Genomic DNA, 21571 nt, shown 5'->3' on the forward strand with positions numbered 1-21571 from the left:
GTACGGTGGGACGGCGGCTGAGCCCGCCCCACCGGTTCCACTGCCGGTACCGCTGCCGGTTCCGGTGGCACGTTCCGCTGTCATAGGCATGGCGTCTCGCAGCAAGCGACGACCCGAACGGAGCTCCAGGGGTGCTCTCAGAGATGGAGGACGAGGGATCAAGACGCACGCTCCACCACTTGAGAGACGACGGTTTGCGTGGCCGTTTATTTCAACGCTCGGGCCAAGGAAGCAGATCAAGCGGTGATGATTATTTACAAGTGATTATGATGCCGAGCCCATCGGGGCTAGCACTGATGATAGTGGGTGATTACGAAAAAGCGCCGGTAACATAACCCAAAGTACTGGGAGTGTAGTCACTGGGTCTCACATAATATATATATATATATATATATATATATATATATATATATATATATATATATATATATATATATAGATAGATATATATATACGCGATAGAGAAGTCAAACTGAAAAACTTAACAACATTTATTCTAATGTTTCGACCGGGGAGCGGTCTTTTTCAAAGATACCAGCTTTCGTTCCTCACTGAGGATGTGCTCTAGTTGTGAGTTATCGTGGTCAATTACAATATTCAAAAGCTCCTTGGATGCTTCATGTATGCATAGCGCCCACCTAGCCTTAGGCTCTTGAGACATGCCGGAGGTGGTGGCTTTAACGTAAATGCGCAGCCCTATCGGAACAACATCACATCTGCGATACAGAATGAGGTATATTTGAAAAAGAGCGGTCCCTTGTGAAAACGTTAGAACAAATGTTGTAATGTTTTTCAGTTTGACTTCTATATCGTGCAGCTAACCTCATAGCCAAGAACCTTTTCATATATATATATATATATATATATATATATATATATATATATATATATATATATATATTATATATATATATATATATATATATATATATATATATATATATATATATATATATGTGTGTGTGTGTGTGTACATACACGACCACTTAAGGGCAAAGACCTCTCCCATGGATCTCCAATTATCCTGGCTTTGTGCTAACGGCGACTAATTTGTCCCCGCAAACTGCTTTATCTCATGTGCCCATCTAACCTTCTGTCTCCCCTTTCCACGCTTGCCTTGTCTAGAGATCCACTCTGTTACCCTTAATGACCAACGGTTATCATACCTTGGCATTACATTCCCTGCCGACGTTTCTTCTTAATTTCTACTAATATGGCCTTAACACGCGTTTGCTCCCCAACCCACTCCGCTCTCTTCTTCTCCCTTTCATCTTCATCACCTATCATCTTCAGTTCCATTGCTCGCTCAGTCGCCGTCAATTAAAGTTGAACTCTTTTAGTGAGCTTCCTAGTTGATGCCTCGTAGGTGAGTACCGCTAAGATGCAGCTGTCATACACTTTCTTTGTTAGGGACAATGGTAGGAGGCTGCCAGTCATCTTCTGAGAATGCCGGCCGAATTATTTCCACCCCATTCTTATCCTTCTAATTATCTCTGCCTCATGGTTGGGATCCGGGGTCACTGCTAGGCCTAAGTAGATATATTCGCTCAATATAAATATACATATATATGTATGTGTATACATATGTATACACATGTATGTACACGTATGAATGTATATGTATGGATATGTATGTATGCCTGTGTATGTTCATGTGTGTATGTATGTGCGTGTGTGTGTATATGCGTGTGATCGTGTGCGCGCGTGTGCGCGCGTGCGTGCGCGCCTGCGTGCGCACTCCCAAAGCGGGCGCAGAAATATCATGAGTAAATGGTCGGTGCCACGAGAAGAGCTTTAACAAAAATGTCTGCTCACGCATCGGCAAAGGACTTCCCTGCATCACAGTAACATTTACATGATATCGCTGCCACAGAGAAAATAACTTTTCTTAAATAGAATTGCGGCAAGCAGCGAAAAACAGAGGGAGACATTTCGAAAGACGGTGTATGTATACACAATGGGCTGTCTTTGGGGGTAAACAAGAGAGCGAAGAGTGACGTTTGCTTAAAACTGCTGTTGTGCTCATTGCGCTACAACACAGCATGTAAACAAAACGTAAGTGACCGATACATATGGGCTTCACGTGCAGGCAAAAGGGATGCGTGCGTCCAACGCCGTTGGCGCGTCCCGCTCCCAACAATGTAGATACAAAAACGGAGATAAACCGTGTACACAAAGGGGTAATGAACAGGAAACAGTTGTTAGCGGGTTGGCTCAGGAAGGTTGCTCTTGGTTTTGGCAACTCCGCAAGCGATGTTGGCTGGGCGAAGAAAAGGGTGCGAGCACAGACTTGTCCAAGAAGTATGCGAACGTTGCACAATCAGCCAACCTCAGTTCTGCTAATGTGGGTCGTTCACGCGAACTTTGCCTCGAAATTGTTCGAGCGGTCCAAGGTCAAACTGTTGGTTTCTGATGATGCTGCTTTGCGTTTAATGACGCAAGGCTGACAAGAGCAAAGAGCGCCAAAGACGAAGTTGTTTGATGAGGACAGATGTGCAAATAAATACTACATTGTCTCATTAAAAACAAAAGTGAAGCGAATGTATGAACATGGCTGGTGTATTGAGCCAGGACGATAATGCATTATATGAAAGAAGTTGTAAAAACTTGACGTCAGATCAAAATAGGAAAACGCTTGTTAGAAAACATCGGGTAGTCGGGCAAGAAGTGTCATGGGTGTAGCGGGATGTGTTGTCGGTACCGTTCAGGGAAGTGTTTGCGTAGCGTGGTGTCGAGTGCCTTGCATTGAATGACTACGTGAACTACAGATAGGGCCTCTCCGCACCTGCTGCACTCGGGTCTAGAAGATCCCGTGAGCAGGTACCAGTGAGTTGGATGCGTGAGCCCTATCCCTATCCTAGCCAAGACGACTTCCCTGTTTCTGTTGTGTTAGTCAGCTGTGTACCGTCCCAAGTTTGGCTTTATTGCATGTAGTTTGTTGTCTGTTCATTTCAGTGTGCTTGCCATGCTCAACGTAAGCGTTTTCTTATGTGTGGCTTGAGGTCTGTATAGGGTACCGTTGTAATGTCTACAGTGTTTCTGAGGGCAGTAGCAGCGGACCTCTCGTCTGCCAACTCGTTGCTAGCGATCCCAGCGTGTCCTGGGACCCTGAACAGGACCAGTTCATGCTTTTGTACATAGGCATAATAGTGTTGAAAACGAGATTAACTGTGTAGTTTTTCCCGGGCGTGTGGGATGGCAATGCCCGAACAACACTTAAAAGGAATCTGTACAGATGGTGCAATTGGGAATTTGAATTTCAAGAATGTGTTGTACAATGAGAAAAATTCTATATGATTCTGCTGAAAAAACGGCTGTGTGTACGTTCATGGTACTGTCGGCACAGAAATTCAGACCATGAGCAGCGCAAGACACCATAGGGGAGGCTTTAAAAGCGTCACTGTAAAATTCTGCACATGGGTATTTAAATTGCAAAGACAGAAAGGGCTGCACTACTGCGGCTCGTGGTACCCCATTTTTGTCAAGTTTCATAAAAAAAGGTCACAGGACACCGAGCGAACTTGCCAAGGCGGTAAAATGTCTGAAAAGGATGATCTGTATACATCTAAAACAAGGCGCTTAGATCCGAGGCTCGCTCTCTCATTCTAAGCGAAAAGGGTAGAGGAACAAATGGGCGAAAAGTGTTGGTTTCTGTGCTTCTTTTTGGCTTAACCTAGCTCTTTCCACAACACTCACCCAATATGGTTTGAAGGGTTTCACAAACTATTTGATCATGGCGGCGGGAATTGCTTGCCTGCTCGGCAACGTCCGGTCTAGAAGGTGGTTCCTCAAAGATCACGCAATAAAAACTACACCACAAGAAGGGATATCGGCGGTGAATTATCGGCGGGAAAGGGCCACCAGGGGACCAAGCATGGCGGCCGCGTTTCACATGTGCTCCCGGGAATTTTCCGCATAACACGGTGAAACCAGGCCAAATAGTGCTTCTTGCCCATCCCGAGCTGTGGTATCGAAAGAGATGGCCCGGGGCGACTCGCGCTCCAGCTCTCCCGAGCGCGTGGGCATCACGGAGATCGGCGACGGGGGCCCCGGCACACCGGCGAGCGTGGAGCCTGACGACGAGCGACGGCGGGCCGGTGCGGTGCCCACGCTGGCCGAGATCGAGGGCTTTCCTGACGACACCGAGGTGAGCCTGAGCCTAACGACGGACCCGGCCGTCACAGAGTTGTCCTCGCGGGATGTTGGGAACTCCCCGAGCCCCCCAACGGACGTGGAGCGCGCGGCGAGGGACGCCGAGCGGCAGCAAGCCTACGCCGCTGTGAGGGCGACGCTGGAAATGCTTCGCCGGCAGCTCGAGCACCTGCGGAATCTGGACGGGCGTCCGACAGCACAGGGCGAGCGCGGTCAGCGGGCTATCGCGCTTGCCGCTGTCGTCATGGGCGAATTGGACGCCGTCCACTTCGAGCAGGAGCGAGGCAGTCGGCGAGACGGCGGGGCGACCAGCGGCGCCATGTTGGATGGAACGGAGGAGGATGCCGCAGTAGCGGCGGCCATTCGGTCCCTCCTCGCGGCTGCAGCGGCGGAGGAGCCCAGCCCGGTGGTGACAATCGGCGCGCGGCCTGGGGACGTTCCGGGAAGCAAGCGAGCCGCCTGCAATTACGCCGACGCTCTGCGGGGAGAGCCACGGGGGCAGCCGCGGGGAAAGGGACGGCCACCACAAGGGAGAAGCGAGAAGGTGGCCAGCGCCCGTCGAGACCCTCCCGCTGCCGTCAGTGGTGAAATCAGGCAGACGGGAACCGGCGGAGCGAGTGAGGACTCCTCAGGTGGCGCTACGAGCCCTAAGAGCTGCCCACGCGAGGACCCAAGCGCAGCGCGGCCTCCTGCCGAGGCGGCCAGCGGCGGAAGCCGTAACCACACCGCCCAGGACGACTGGCAGGAGGTAGTGTCGCCTTCTAAACGTAAGAGAGCGGCACGAAGGCTTCGGAACGAGGGGCCGAAGCTTCCCCCACGCCCCACAGCCCTCGGGACTGTCCTTTTTCGGCCGAAGGCGTCCGGGGCTACGTTCGCAAAGCTGGCGCGCGACGCTATCGCTGGGCAGCTCACTGTGCAGCCTGGTGTGCTGGATGTTCGGGTGAACGGCCGGCGGAACGTCGTTGCAGCGGACGCGGCCACCCAGGAAGCCATGGGGACTCTCCTGGCCACTACTATCATCTGTGGCATCGAAGTGAGCCCCCGTGAGCCGTCGTCGAGCAGCACGGGCGTCATCGTGGTCGACGACGCGACGATCACGGCCGAGGCAGTCGTGTCCAGCCTTGAGACGCCCGTGCCGGTGCAGTCGGCCGTTCGCAGGGGGCCTGCAGTGTATCTGCGTTTCTCGGCACCCATCCCCCCTGCGGAAGTAGCGCTGCACAGGCTCCGGCGGCCGGTGAGGCCGTGTCGACCGCGACCGCTGCAATGTGACAGGTGCGGCGGGCTTGACCACGCAACAGCGAGCTGCAACCGCGACAGAAGGTGCTGGCGATGCGGGGGCTCCCACACCATGGCAATATGCAGGGCAGCGCAGCCTTTCTGCTCTAACTGCGGGGGCCCCCACACCGTGCTCGACCGCTCCTGTCCGCGCTGGCAGGAAGAGCGCCGAGTGTGTGCTGCCTTAGCACGAGCGCAGGCGCCAACCTCTCGCGTGGACGCTCGAGCGGCCGTGCGGGCGGCCCCGCAGCTCAAGCCGCCCCCTGTCGCGTCGGCGACATCGATGCACCAGCACCCGAGGAGCAGCAGCTGCAGCCAGAACGCCGGACGGCAGCCGCCGCCGCATGACAGCCAAGTCGCCCCAGCCCAGCAGCAGCAGAGCAGCCAGGCACCCCCAGCACGGCCGGGACGAGGGCGGTGGGGTTTACGGCAGCAGCGGGAACACTTGGACCTTGTCCTTCGAAGCGTGGGAGAGCTTCTGCCTGCTGACAATCCCCTCCGGCCCCTGTGCGTCCAGGCCGTGCAGGGACGACCACTACCCGAGCCCCATCATGGCTAGGAGCCGCCGCAAACTGCCTCCGGTGCCCACTGTGCTGCAGTGGAATGTAAACGCGCTCCGCCCGCGTCGTGCGGAACTGAGCGCGTACCTGCTGCAGCACGCGCCCGATGCGGTGGCTCTGCAGGAGAGCTATGTGCGTGTGGGTGATGGCTCGGGGTTCACGCTGCCGGGATACACGGGTTACCATAGTCCAACGGCGTGTGAAAGCAGGCAGTGCTCGGCTGTGGTGTGCGGCGACCCCTCCCACCCCCCAGGATCCTCGCGGGCTTCACTGTTTGTGCGCAGCGACGTGCAGCACACGGTGCTGGACACCAGGGCGGTGACAACGACTGTACAGGAGTGTGTGGCAGTGACGCTTCGGCTCGTGCCGGGTGGTGACGTGACTGTGTGCAGTGTGTACGTGCGTCCCAACCAACACTGGGACTCGAGCCTCCTGGATCGGCTGGTGTCCCTCTGCGCAGCCCGGCATCTCCTCTGTGGTGACTTCAACGCACATCACACTATGTGGGGAGATGGCCGGACTGACACACGCGGAGAACACCTGTGGGACACCATGCTGCGCCTCAACCTGACTGCGCTGAACACCGGTGAGTGCACCTTTAGGCGAGGCAATACCACTGCCACGGTCATTGACCTCAGCCTGGTGTCAGCCGGGGTCGAGGCCACCTGGAGGCGGGAGCCCAGCACCTGGGGCTCAGACCACTACCCGCTGCACATCGCACCAACCGGCAAGCCGGACAGGCGACCCACGCGGCACCACGTCACCCACTGGGACCACTTCCGGCGCTGCCTTGCTGAGAAGGACTTGGGGGATGGAGAGGAGCTGTTCGCGGGCCTGGTTCGCTGCGCCAAGCGAGCCACGCGGAGCTGCTCCATTGCCAAGGATGCCACCACGCCAGACCTAAAGCTGCTGCAGCTGCGAGCGGAGCGGAACCGGACTGAGAGAAGGGCGCAGCGCACCGGAGCCAGGTCTGACTGGACGGCATACCGCCGTGTGGACGCGGCCTGTCGACGGCACTCCAACCGCCTCTGCAGGCAGCGTTGGGCCGAGCTATGCGTTAGCTTGGAGGCCGACCCACGCTGCCGCCGCCTCTGGGGCATTTTCCAGTCGGTCCTCAAGCCCCGTGGTAACCGCAACCCCCTGGCAGCCCTGGCCATCAGGAGGAACGCCAGCTACGAGGAGCTGGCCGAGCTCTTCGCGGAGCACTTCCTGCCGCCACACCAGGTAGCGGCTGGGCAGGTGGTTGCAGCGCCGGAGGAGTCAGACGGACGACATCCCCTCAATGACGCCCCCATCACGGAGGCCGAACTCCGCAGGGCGCTGCGCTCCTGCAAGCGGAAGTCAGCACCAGGGGCTGACGGCCTCACCTACCAGATGCTGCGCAACCTGGACGAGGTGGGGTTCGCGAGGCTTCTGGCTGCCTACAACCGCATCTGGGCGACAGGGCGGCTGCCTCCCGATTGGCTGTTGGCCATCCTGCGGCCCCTCCCCAAGCCAGGCCGTGGTTTTGGGGCAGTTACGGCCTACCGCCCCGTTGCCCTCACCTCCTGTGGCTGCAAGCTGCTGGAGCGGGTGGCCCTGCGCAGGATGGAGGTCATCACGTCGGAGGAGGAGTTCATCCCGGAGCAGCTCACAGGCTTCCGGAGGCATAGGGCTGCGACGGACTCCATTGCCGACGTGGTGGCAGCACTGGAGCATGCCCGGACCACCAGGCAGGTGGCAGCCCTGGTGCTGCTAGACGTCAAGGGTGCCTTCGACAACCTGCAGCGCCCTGCCATCTCCCTGGCCCTGGAGGAGGCAGGTATCGCGGGCAAGCTGCGGGGTTTCGTCGAGGCGTTCTTGACGGGCCGCACGGCGCGGGTGCAGGTAGGCAGCGCCCTGTCGGCGCCCCGGCCAGTGAACGTGGGCACCCCGCAGGGCTCAGTCGTCAGCCCCTTCCTATTCAACCTGGTCATGGCGGCTCTACCAGACTGTCTGCCGAGAGGAGGGGCACACAGGGTGTACATGTCTGTGTATGCCGACGACGTTGCCCTGTGGGTGCTGGGCCCCAAGGGGAGCTGCCGAAGCATCGTGCTACAGCTGCAGGCAGCTCTGGATGCGGTGCGGGCCAAGCTGGCCAATGTTGGCCTGCAGCTGTCAGCAAGCAAGACAGAGGCGATGCTGGTCCACCCGGATGCCCAGTCCCGTCGCAGGGCCAGGTGCCTGCACATCGATGGCGAGGAGCTCAGCTTGAAGTCCAGTGTGCGCTACCTTGGGCTCACACTGGGCCACTGCGTCAACTTCCGGCAGGCCACCAGGGAGCTCCGAGCCAGGGCACAGATGGCCACCACGGCCGTGCGCAAGATGGCTGCCAAGCACCGCGGCTGCTCGCAGCGAACGGCCCTGCGACTCTACAATGCTGCGGCTGTGGGTCTGCTCATGTACGGGCTACCATTGGTCACTCTGCGCAAGCCCAGCTGGCAGCAGCTGGAGGGTGACCACCGCAGGGGCGTCCGCACCTGTCTTGGCCTGCCTCGAGACTCCCAGTGTGCGAAGACGCTGGCTGAGGCGGGGGCATGGACGCTCCAAATGACGGCGGACCAGCGCGCCCTGGGCCACATTGACCGGCTGCGGCGGGCTGAGGGAGGCAGCCCCCTGCTGCAGCGGCTGCGCACACACCGCCACTCGCGCATGGGGCGCATGTTGGCCCTGTACGAGGAGGTGGTGGCTCCCGTGGAAGCAGGCCCTCCCTCCAGCCGCCCCCCTGCACTGGAGGCCGAAGTGCACACGGACATCCCGGGCCTGCATAGCAAGCGGCGGACGACGCACTGCGGGCAGCTGCAGCTGGCTCGGGGCGTCGTGTGGGGCGACCTGGAGGACCACACCCTGGTGTACACGGATGGTTCCGTGCGGCAGCAGCAGGGTTCGGCCACGGCGGCGGCAGTGCTGGGGGAGGCCACCAGGCAGGCGCGGCTGCACTACGCCGCATCATCCGCCACGGCCGAAATGGTGGGTGTAAGCCTTGGCCTGGACCTCCTACTGGAGCTGGAGCCGCCCCCCGAGCGCTGCGCCGTGCTGTGTGACTCTCGAGTGGCCCTACTCCGGATCCAGGGGGGCGACCCGCGCTCCCTCCTGGTGCGGGCCGTGCGGTACAAGGTGGCACGGCTGGCCCAGCAGGGGACTCGCCTGCGGCTGCCATGGGTGCCAGGCCACATTGGGCTGGAGGGCAATGAGAGGGCAGACGAACTGGCCGCCGACGCCCACGAGCTGCCCCCTACGCCCACGGCAGCCCACGCAGCTGCGGATGACGCCCGCCTGCTGATACAGCGACATGTACGGGCCCAGCATCCGGACCCGAGGTTGGCATCTGGAGAGGCCCCACCACCCGTCCGGGCCACACGGATGCCGAGACATCAACGCTCGGCTGTCCTGCGCCTACGCGTGGGGTGCGTGTGGACAGCCGAGCGCAAACACCGCCTGGCACTCATCAATGACCCGTCGTGCCAGCACTGCCGGGCGGCTGTCCAGACCCTGCCACATCTGGTCCTGGAGTGCCCCCAGTTTGCGGCAGGGAGGGCCGAACTGTTGGCCGCCTTCGGGGGAGGGGCTCGGCCCCTCGAAGAATTTCTGTGGCCGCCAGGCAGTGCCAGAGAGCGGGACGGCGTCCATGAGGCCCTGGGGTCGTACCTGGATGCCTCAGGACTCCTCCCGGCTCTACGCTTTCTCCCCACATAAACTAAACGGTGTGTGTGTGGGTGCTTCGTTTTTTTTCTTGTGTTTTTTTTGTCTTCGTGTTTTAAAAAAGTGTTTACCTTGTATATATTGTACATATATGTCCTGTTAGACTTGTATATTTGTATATATGTAACCTCTTCTTCTCTCTATCCTCCCTTCCCTGTACAACTATTTTCCCCATTCCCCACACCCCCCCCACCAGCAGGCGCTACGGTGTCCACCCTTAGGTGAGACAAACTACGCCTGCTGGTGGTCTTTCCTTTCCTTGTTTACAATAAATTCATTCATTCATTCATTCATTCATTATATAACATTTCTTAGCGTCCTGCGAAGTATCAGTAGCTTTTCGAACGGCAATCCGGTACTAAATTTCAAATAAATGCCACGTTGCAGGAGTAGTTTAACTACGTTCCTTAGCACTCTGACTTCTAGGCGTCTGTCGTCAAGTTGAACCACTTTGCCTTTAAGCGCAGAGTATAACTGGCCAGGCCGTCCTACGGAAATGACGCCGTCCAGAATGTTGCATTTTATTTCGTTTATATTGTATTTCTTGGTAGAGCAGATGGCCATTTTTCCCTGATCCTGTGATGGGGTGATTCTGTAGCGCTGAATGCACAGTGGTTCGCGCCCTGTAGCGATTTTTCAAGAAAACCTGTAATAATCTTTCCATCGGTCTCGAAAAAAAAAAAGGTTGGTACGCGCGATTGGCTCTCAAATGCTCGGCAAAAAAAACGAGGCGAATTCTGGCATGACGCATTTATTAGCCACTTCTTCTGTCAGAAAAGTTTAAGAGTTGCGCAAAATGGCAAAATTTTAACCTTTAGTTCAAGCTACTTTATTCTGCTCTAGTTATGTGAACACAGCCCTCCGGGGAACACTGTGTTTTTATGGCATTTCTAATTTGGTGCACGCGTTTGTTTTGAAGAGCACCACTCCTGTCTTAAATTCACTCTTAGCTTGATGCTTCCTTCTGAAACATTTCAAAGTAGTGTGGCAGTCCTTGTTCTCTTCAGTGGAGAAATAATGAACAAGAGGTAGAACTACTGTGAAGGTGAGGCCACGGCCAGAAAATGCTGTGATGGCACTAGTCAACTTAATGCCGCACGGTGTATACAACAACACCTAAACGATTCACACTAACTTTTGTATGACCTGTAAATGAAAAAGTACTACAATATTCATGTCACCAGATGCAACTATCGTTCGTGCAACTTTGCATCGGTGCCTTGGAAACAGTATGAAGCCTAATTTTGTGTGGAAATGCTCTTTTCAGGCTCACAGTTTCCCTGAATCAGGACGCGAACGACCCTTCCAAGGACGTCACGGCCTTATTCCCTCTCGGCAATGTGTCAAAAGGAGACATGCTCACTATCTTCATTCGGAGTACAAGGGGTGGTTATTTGGTGGGGACAAGTTTTGACAAAACGACACATTTGGTCGCCGGTACGTCACCCCGAGACAACTATATACGCCCTTCAATTTCAGACAACTGCACGATTTACAGACAGTACGCAGTGAGTATAATATAAACATCCGTTACATACAGTCCGCCACATTAGCACTGAGTTTGATTTTTTTGTTCAATATTGCACCAATTCCGTCAAACGATTTCACATATGGGTTGGTTGAGGTAACCGCATGTAGTGCGCAATCAAAAGGAACTGCCAAATCTTCTCCCTTTATTTGGAACAGTAGCAGCTGACGGAGATTCATACGCCCAAGAAAGATGAGAGACTAGCTCAGTGTCTATGAACGTGCCGAAAGATGGCGTCCCCTGAAGGAAATCAACGCAAATATTTGTTTGCACCTTAGGCAGTGCACAGGTCGCTGCGTATGGTACCGTAATGCAAATAATTTGTCTTACGTCTTTGCACCAGCCACACCTCGTGTATTCTAATCGCCGTGCAGTCTGACACCACCTGTGAGGGCTGTCCTTGCAGCAGCGCAATTTAAAAATGGCCGCATTGCAGGGAGAGTCCTTTTTTACGGCATGTGCGTCAGCCATGATTATTCCAGCGTAGCTGTTAGCCTCTAGTTGTTGGAAAAATTTCGTATCGTGGACAAAAAACTCAGTAAGGACCCAGGATTCTCGAACAAGACGCCGAGCACATGCGTCAGGCTATGCAGGAATACTGCATAGAGCTCAGTATTTGTGTAAATAAAAAACACAAAACATGCATCGAAACCAACTGAGTGATGACAAGGCACCTGTGAACAATGGGAATCCGCGCCCCATGCGTTCCTGGAAAAGTTTAGGTTTGCAGCTGCCCTCGAAAAGGGGGGTACGTCATTTGAGGGCGAATGTTGGCTAGGCACGACCCGGAATTTTCTGCCATAGAAGCCGAGTGCAAACGACATGCCTACAGAGACGACCAAGAACGTTTCGTGATCTCCCACAACAGCATCTGCAGTGGTTTCCAAAAGCGAGATGGCGGCCATTTTTCCCATTAAGAATAATTTATTATCAGGTTTAATGCGGCGACGCTACACAGGGGATTTAGCATGCCGTATTGGCCGGCTCCGGATTACTTCGGCAGGCGGGAGATCTTTACACGTGCGCCAAAATCTCGAAAACACGGGCGCACTGGCTTTTTGCATTAATCAGAAAAGCGGCCGCTGCGGCCAGGAATAGAAGCCCCGTGTTTGTGCTCGGAGGCACAGCACCTTAACCACTGAGCCACAGCGACGACTCCCTTAACAAATACAATGTCCACCTCAGCCTGACTAAGGAAGCGAACGAATTTTTTTTAATAAATCATCCCTATGTAAAGAATTAGGTAGTTCGCTACTGATCAGGTGAAGTGTCTCAAAATGACCTCTGTCGCAGGCGACAGCCTGTGAAGCTTTGCGCCTAATCGTTGTTTACCCCAGCCTGCGAAAAGAAAACGGAAATGAACACTGTTCGGAAGGCAACGACAAAAGAAGCTTAGGCAGAACTTGATGTTGGGCTTGTTAGTTGTGGTCTAAGAACATCTCGTGTGTGTTTCTTGAGCGCTACTCATCATTTCCTTCGGATAAAAAAAGGTGACTAGACACACAAAGCGCCGACTAGCCACTTATCTTTACTGAGTAAAGAAACACATACTAACAAAGATGCCATCGACGCATGCGCGAAACACGTAGGGCAAAAATGAAGGAAAACATAGTGCCATACGGGGAGCAAGGCAAGTGACAGCAGGCATGTGCAATCGCTTTTGACATAACAAAACAAAGCAACGGCCGGTGCAGTAAACACACACACTAAAAATCACACCAAAAGTTTTGCCAAGAAATGCAATCTTGCATATCAGTACGGGAAGACGGTGGAAAGTAGGCTTCGACAATTTTCCTTCTGCGCACATTTTTGTAACTCGTGATAACGTCGCAGACGTGGAAGCATGGCCTTCAGTCTTTGCAGTGGGTGGCCAAGCTGCTGCCAATAAAATAGCTTACTAAAAATTTTAAAAAGTTTTCCCCTCATCACCTTGCGTTTTTCCTTCTTGTCTTGCCCTAGTATTTTCGCTCATGCGTAGGTCGTACTTTCACTCGCATGTGTTTCTTTACTGAAATAAAAACCAGTTGCAAGCCTGTACTTTGTGTGTTTAGTTGCCTTTAGTGTCCTCGTCTCCGGTGCAGCTTTGTTTGTCCTAATGTACAAACTAGGAAGAAAAGTTTTGGCGTGCGCACATTTCATGCCATTTTTGTTACGCTATTCGTAAACAGAACATAACTTGAACTGGGATAACCGAAGGAGAGGGTGGCAGAACTGCTATTCGTGGATAAGGATCTTCGGCCAATGCATTTTGGGGGTATTTATGCTCCTCAAATGAAAGATATACTAGTTAGTTAGCAACCAAGAAGTTTTCTCTCAGTCACGTTTTTTCACGTCAAGGAAATTATAGTGGAGGTAATGAGCTCAATCTATATGGGCGGCAGCGCCGTTTTTCGGGTTTACATTGCTTTCGGGCGTAGCCACCGCAGCCATGCATGGCACTTCCCACGCGAGGGTTTGCAATAAACTTTTGGCGGACACATAAACCAATGTTTTTCTATATTGCCCAGAACGCGACGTTGGTTGCCGTGCATTCATTTTTCAATCCATTTTACGAGTGGGTTTATTTTAGGACGCTTACATGTCCGGCCAGCCAGGCCGTGTCCTAGCTTCTGTCCACCTTGTCGCTGCCCTTCGGTGCACCTCGTGCGGTACACTTCCTCACCATGATGCAACTTCCCGCGCATTTTGCCGCATTGTTCATCCCGGGAGAGGTGCCGCCCGGAAGGCCCCCGAAGGTTCTGCTGGTCTGCTTTCCGGTAGAGATTTCCAACTCATCAAAGTATGTGGAGAAGACCAAGATCGGCCGGCAACCCGCTCACAGGTCGGCGGCAGAAGCCTTTCTTTTCACTAACAGTATTCGCGCTTGAGACAGATGTACAAAACAATTGCTGTTCCAATTTTCTATTTTCGTGTAGGTTCTTTTTTCTTGGGTTTTTTTTTAACTTTTAGGGGCCTCGCTTCTATTTAAATGTGAAAGAGTATCGTTGTCCGCTCGCAAGCCCATGCCGACTGTGCTCGTTCGCTTGTTCCAACGAACAGACCAGCAGACCAGTACCGTTGGCCATGGAAGTGTCGTCACCCCAAAACGTAAAGAGAAATGGATGAAGGAAACCAGGCGATAACGCATTTTTGAAAACAGCAGTTTTGTAGCTACCGATATCTCAATTGCAAACATGCTGGTAGATAGAGACGGTGCTGCCCTGGAAGGATGTACTGTCCAACCAATCGCTTTCATCCCAAAAGAACAGATCTGAAGGCATCCAACGGTAGAGAGGATACATATTTAGGGTCTACTCCAAACGGCCAAATATGTGGGGGCTATACGCAGTAGGAAAATTTGACAGGCACAAGCTCCAGGTCCCAAGGAAGTGCAATACAGCATCTGGCACGAGCACGGAATGGTACAACGTTGTCGCCGTTGTTTCGGTACTCCAACACGCTGCTGTAGCGGTGAAACAGTTCTTTCTTTTTTCATTTCCATTACTTCGTGAAACCTTGCTCTTTCCGTGACACTTTTCTCATATCTTCTTCAATCTGTCTCTTCTTCCTTGTTGTCCCAGGGTCCAAGGAAGTTATAGAACTGAAGGCTTGCTCCACGTCGAACACGAGACAGGCAGCTCGCCGCTGTTACTCGCGCAGCGGGAAATCGCGGGCATATACACAACAGGTTCTCGGTAGTCGCGCGCACAGCGCAGGTGGGACACAGTGGAGAATCCTCCCACCCTATTTTGAACTGGAAGCTTCGGGTATAAGCCACGTTGAGACGCAAACGATGCAGTACACCTTTAGGCGCTTTGGATAGTTCGGGTGGAAGACGGAGTTTACAGAAAGGATCAATTCCATTCCGGGGATAGATATCCGCTGTGAGGGTGCTGCCACTTCAACATTTGCTCACTCGAACCAGTTCAATAGATAAGGGCACAAGCATCCTCTCGAGAGAAAGGAAGCTGTGTCGTGTTACGCAGAGAGTGGCCCGCAACAACAACGACTCATCTTTAGCGACAAAAATTCTTCTGCGTTTTTTGCGAGATTCAACAACAACAATGGCTCAGCTTTAGGGACAAAAATTTTTCTGCATTTTTTGCGACATTCAGGACTAGGCAAAACATTGTAATTCATCTCTTGTGCGCATGGCTACGTCTGTACGCATTTGCGTCTTCATGTACGCTTTGACTCCTTTTTCTTGTTAGGCGCTCTGCGCTGCCTAGGCTCCATTCGCTCTATTTTTTTCTTTCACTTAACTTTATTTTGGGTTTTGTCCTTGCATTTCATTGCGTTCGATTTTTCATTTAACATTTGTTTTCTCTCTATTGCTGCTTTCGCGATCTTTCACATTCACTTCACTGCATTGTAATCACCTCCATCTCGCGCAGCAAGCACTGCCGCTAGCAGAGCCGCCCTCTCCAGCCCACATTAAACAGTTCTCTCTCTCTCTTCTTCCTTCGTTCCTGTCTATATCTTGCTTTCTCTTGTTTCTTCTAACTTCGTTTGTTTTAAGTTTTGTTTGCATTCTATTCTTCAGTTGTTCTTTCCTTTAAAGGGACACTGAAGTGATATGTAAACATTGCGGGATTACTTGCGCAAATTGTAGTCCGGAGTCCCCAGGCCATGTTACGACCACTCTGGGCACGTTTACGCGATTTTATTTAGTAGAAAAATTAATTCGAAAATGCTGTCCTCCTCTCTTTACGCTCGCCCATTTTCTGCGGCGTTTTCGTGTGACCTCGCGAGGAGCCGAGCTCGCAATTGGCTGCGCTACTGCACGGCTCCCCGGCCTTCAGACAGAGTCAGTCGGCCCAGCGTTTCGTCCGCCGGCCGCCGACGGGTCGTCGCAATTCGTTCGCTTCGTTGAAACGAAGCCAGGACACGTTTGTGAATGGAAGAATGGGCCTTTCTTTACTTGGTTAGTTTGTACACTGTATCTAGCTCCACGTCAAGGTCGCTTCACACAAGCGCTGCACAAGCGCACATGCGATGCTTCGCTGACTGGTACGCCAGTAGGAAAATATAAGGCCTCTTGAAGGCGGGAGAAGAGTCAGCGAAGTCAATATAGGTACTAAGGAAAAAAATCAACTGTTATTTTTACTGTACAATTTAAAACTAGGCTGCGGGAAGCACTTTTTTGCGCTGGGCGAACAAGCACAGCGGTCAAGAGCACGACTACGCATCTGCGAACGCTTCTCTGTCTACGAAATGCAATTGCTAGACGTGAGCTATTGTGGAATTTCGGGGGACGCTTACTGCACGAGCGCAATACAACAAATAGTCACCTAAGCTGCTTGAAATGCCAAAACTAAAGACAAGTGTAAACTGGTTGTACAATATATACTTTATGTTACCAAGGTCGGCATATCCCGTCCCGTGGCCGAGTGGTCTGGGGCGCTAGGTATGTTGGCGCAAGTGTTTTGCAAGTCACGAGTTCGAGTCCCCGTGGGTACGTGCTTTTTTTTTGTAAGTTAATTTTTTCGTTTTCTGCCGATGTTTTCTACATTGAGTTCGCCTTTTTTTTGGCCGCAACGTTCATGGCTCCACGAACTAGTTCACAGAACGCGCGCAGGCTGGCACTGGCGCGCTATCGAGTTCTCGTTGGCGTGCTGTTGCCATAAGCACCGACTGCTTGCGGGCAGTTGGCACAGGCCAGAATGAACAGACCCTTGGCCTGGTGCGAACACGCTTTTTACGGTACAGGCATGAGTGAGGCAAGCTCCAAATATGGGGGAAAAGCGCATGACATTTGGGCGTCTGCGGGTACGTGGAGGGCGTCCATGCACTGCGTAGGCCTCGGCTAGTGAATGCTACGATTCCAAGCCGTCCTGGGAGGCTTATCTTTATGCATTTTTACAGCTGACAACATGACAGAAGCGCGGTACGATGATTACTGAGTTCTTGAGAATGCCCATCCAACAACGCCACCGGTTGTGTTTTAGAGAACCGAAACCGAAACTTGTTTGGTTGCTCACCTTGGGCGTCGTCCAATCACGGTGCCCGCTCCTCCCAACGTCACAGCTTTACTTGGTGCGGCCGCCGCAAACCGCGCATGGTAGTTTTTCTGCTTTCCCGCTTTGTAAAATAATTACCGATTTGTCAACCGGATAAACGATGAAAAGTGTGCTAATTTGAGCCAGTCTACGCAGTGCAAGCAAAAACAGGAGCTTGACAAATTCACTTCAGTGTCCCTTTAAAATGTGTGTCCACTTCTGCCTGTTTTATCATTGTTTCCCAAAACTGACATTTTTCTTTCTCTTCCGCGGCCTTAATGCAACTGTCGAATCGGATACCTCGTGCCTTTTAGGCAGATGCCACCTTTCGTGGCTTCTTTCAACAGGGTCGCAACCATTCTAGTAATGTTTACCGGTGGCTAAGGGGCTCATCGATCGATAGATAGATCGATCGATCAATTGATTGATTGATTGATTGATTGATTGATTGATTGATTGATTGATTGATTGATTGATTGATTGATTGATTGATTGATTGATTGATTGATTGATTGATTGATTGATTGATTGATTGATCGATTGATTGATTAGACAATTAGTTGGAAACACCAGGCGCCCTCCCGAGTCTGATGTACAAGAATATTTGCCGGAGTACACGATATTCGATTACCACAGCTTAATGGGAGCCATGGAATCCCGCATTGGTGACGCCCATCTTCAGCAGCTTCATTTTGCCGATCGGGTGCGTGTAAGACAGCTCTAGAAAACCTCGTGCATAGCGTGGAGCGACTAACGCACAAGGCACTCGCTGGTTCTACTAGCGACGCAAAACACCTCATTGGCACTGGAGCACTGTCGATGCCCTGCAGAATCCCAACTTTCAGCGTTTTGTGCGTCTCGCTCTGCCGATGACTGTCGGTGCGGCTCTTGGATTAGCGCTCGACGCTTCAAGTGGAATCCCTGGCTGCACGGCAATTTGAGCCTGGCTCTCCGTCTTCCTATTTCTCAGTTTACCTTTCTGTCTACCTGGCTCACAGCCCTAATTGGATTGTCCCTCGCACCAGGTTTATTCTAATTGTCTTCTTGATCCGCAACACTAGGAGGTGTTGTGGACCAAGTAGACAATTAGAATAATTGTTTTCTCGGTCCAAAATTAGAATTTGTGCCAGGATACACACGGAAATGACGCCAGTACAAGGAAGCAGGGTGCCTGTAAAGGGTGCACACCTGAGAAAAGGGTCTCCTTGCGGGAAAGCAAACTTTAGCACTAAAGAGTACGTTATACTTACGGTTGCTCGTTTTTGGGTTTTATATTTTAACACGGAAGTGTTTTATGCCGTGATACAACAATATTTGATTGACGTCATATCCGGAACGGAAAGGACGGCAATACATCTTTGCCGAAGCGACCCGGCAGCAGGACATCACTCGCCAAGTACACCCACAAGACAGCAGATGACCTGCAAAAATCATGCTCATTTCGATACAGATTTCACTGCACATTTAACTTTCGTGTTTTCCGATTCATATGTCAGAGGAATCAACCACAGTTTCTCACTAAAGCTTGCTAAATACAGTTCAAAATTAATGCGAGTTGAAAATGTGAATTGTTACGTGTGTCTCAGGTTTGTTTTCTGTGTTTTTCTCTAAATTGAAAACAAATACCTAGTAACGCAGATAACAACACTGAGTAAATAAATTCTGCAAAACATGCTCACTAGAAATCACTACAGAATGGCATTTCAAATGGATAAATCAGCAGCAACCTCTTGAGAAGGCGAAAGTACTGTGTATATTGTTAACAAGGCCAGTAAACTTGAACGCAGCCTTTGTACCACTAGGACGCTGTTAGCAGCAAATGCGAACAGGAATTGTTCTGTTTTTGTTTTAGTTAAATCATTTTCAAAACCTATAGGGCATGCATACCAAAGAAGTGGTGAATACATACCGGAAGAACAATTCCTTTCAGAATTTTATCATTTCTACAGAAAAGGGGATAAATTAGAAATAATGAGCTCAACGAAGAGCGTTAGTAATGACTGTTTTAAAGTGATTGGGATTAGTGATGGCAGCGCTGTTGTGGCGAAGATGGTTCTATTCAACTCTGTTTTCGTTATAAAATATTATTATACACTTGAGTGTGGCAACATGGCATGCCAACTTTGCTGTAATGATTAATTAGAGATTTCATTAAAATGAACTTGCACTTTTTCTTTTTTTTCCACTGTCTTTCAGGAACAAGGAACGAAAAAGTACTTGTAAACACTTAATTGACAAACCTTGTAAACGTGGCTTTTAGACGTGGTTTTCTGAAAAAAAAACTTTGTAAACATGGTTTTTAGACGTGTTTTTTAAAAGAAATAAACGACTTTTTTCTTTCTGTTTTACGAAACATTCCTGTGCTCCCTGGAAATTACGTACGGGTAAATATGTATAGCACATACTACAGAGAAAAGATTAGGTGGGCAGGGAGAGTTGCAGATGCCTGTTGAGCAGGCAGTAAGATGCAAACAAAAAAACCGCGAGGCTACAACCGCAACTCCAGCTTTTCGGACCAAGTCTAGTGCCGCTATCGGCGACTAAGGGCTAAGGAAATAGCGTAACCACACGGGCAGCGCTCTTCCTGAATGCTTACAGAAAAAGCCCGAAATGTTCCGTAGAATATTATATTCCACGCCATATTCGGAAGGAGAACTACCCGCATGTGTAAAATACGGCATACATATATTAGTTCCACGAGGTTTATGGGACGTTTAAAGTTTTATCATTGCAGAGAAGCTTCAAGCATTGTGGGAAAACTCCTGTCGTCCGGGGAACAAACAGGCCATATGTTGCCAAAGAGGTGCGTGTTTTGTCTCGTCATTGTGTCAATGCGTGTTCCTAATCAGGCGCGTTTTTTAAAAGGCGATAGTCTATCTTCAGCTACGCCAACGCGAACATTTTCTGTCTGTCTGTCTGTCTGTCTGTCTGTCTGTCTGTCTGTCTGTCTGTCTGTCTGTCTGTCTGTCTGTCTGTCTGTCTGTCTGTCCCGTTGGGTCCGGGAAGGCCCACCCGAGCCGAGCTCCGTCGCCTCCGACATACGTGTGGTTGCGTGGATTGAAGCGAACGGCCAGCCAATGCTGCAGCCGTGAAGAAGTCTTGAAACCATAGGCAAAACGTAACTGTTTACTTCATAACGAGATATGAGCCGAAGCCAAACAACAATGCCCCGACGAAAGAGGTTACAGTACAAGACTGGAGCAGAGTGACAGCATTGATTCGCTGCTCAAACAGGAATGAACTACAGCGCTTGGAGGGGTCTTATTTATAGGGACCGGGCGGCCGTTGTATGGCACCACCGTCGTTTCAGCGAACAGCGCCGCCCGTGGCGAACCGCTCGTCAGTGGAATGCCGGTGGCGGTCAGCGCACCGTAGTTGTGCATGGTTTTCTGTCGTTTTTCTGCGGTGCGGCTTGCAAAGCGTACGCACCCCCACGTGCATTTTTCAGATCGGTAAATCTTGAGCGTGGATGTGACGTTTACGAGGCATGCCATGTGTGTTATTTACGCCCATACTCAGTATTTACAAATAGCAGACGACGCTCAATGCGCCAAGCTGGAAGTGGAAGTTCGTTGCTTCATGCAATTTTTTCATGACTGCATGCAGTTCCGCGAATAGAGGAGTATATTGCCGCTAAATGCTCCCACAAAGCCGGTGTGTGCAACCGATCTAGGAATGCTGCGGCGCTGGCCTTTGGCAGTTGATGACGAAACGGCGTCGACGTCGTGCACAAGCGAAAGACAAAGTTGGGGGGTGTCTTCGAAGATTTACCTCAAAACAGAAATTGTGACGGACGACGCTTCCGTAACTTGGTAAATGGTTTTTCAAAAACCAATTCCTGCGTGGCTTAAAAAAGCAAGTCAGGAGGTTGCCAGAAACCTGTACTCAGCTTCACAACTGAATGCTGCGGTCGGTTTACAAGCTGCCACCTACGCTTGAAAAATCATGCACACCTCCGTCTAACGACGATGATGGTTTATCGCAAAGCTCTATCGTATGGGTTTCCTTGGTTGCCTTCTGGATTTAAACTTTGACTAGTTAAGCATCGAATTTGACCGCAGCACGCAGTTTGGTCTTTTGATCGCAGCGTCTTTGAATTTGACCATTTCCCATTCGATTTCGCACGAAGAAAGCTTTGTGTTCAACCATCATAATCATTAGACGGAGGGCTAGATGATTTTGCTGTTTAATTTTTAAATTCCATGCCCCCTCTCCAAATCTAAACTTTTTCCAGCTTGCCGGAAATGTGTCTGTGGTGGAGGACTCGGGCTCATGCACCCATATTTGAGGCAACTAATCGCGCGTTTTTGGTGTCTTCACCAGGCATTACACGATTTTTTAGGTACTCTGTAAAGACT

At 51.5% G+C, this 21571-nt stretch overlaps 1 long non-coding RNA gene across 1 annotated transcript in view; it reads left to right on the forward strand.

The window, feature by feature from the left end:
* LOC144157952 (uncharacterized) overlaps positions 1 to 19543 on the forward strand; it is a 35850-nt gene extending 16307 nt beyond the window's left edge. The window contains exons 2-3 of the long non-coding RNA XR_013319913.1: positions 10975 to 11215; positions 19410 to 19543. This is a non-coding gene — a long non-coding RNA (uncharacterized LOC144157952). The remainder of the gene's footprint in view (positions 1 to 10974; positions 11216 to 19409) is intronic.
* The last annotated feature ends 2028 nt before the right edge of the window (positions 19544 to 21571 follow it).

This window comes from Haemaphysalis longicornis, unplaced genomic scaffold (genome assembly GCF_048455015.1).
Source record: "Haemaphysalis longicornis isolate Haplotype H1 unplaced genomic scaffold, Haemaphysalis longicornis Haplotype H1 scaffold_10, whole genome shotgun sequence".
Lineage (NCBI taxonomy): Eukaryota > Metazoa > Arthropoda > Arachnida > Ixodida > Ixodidae > Haemaphysalis > Haemaphysalis longicornis.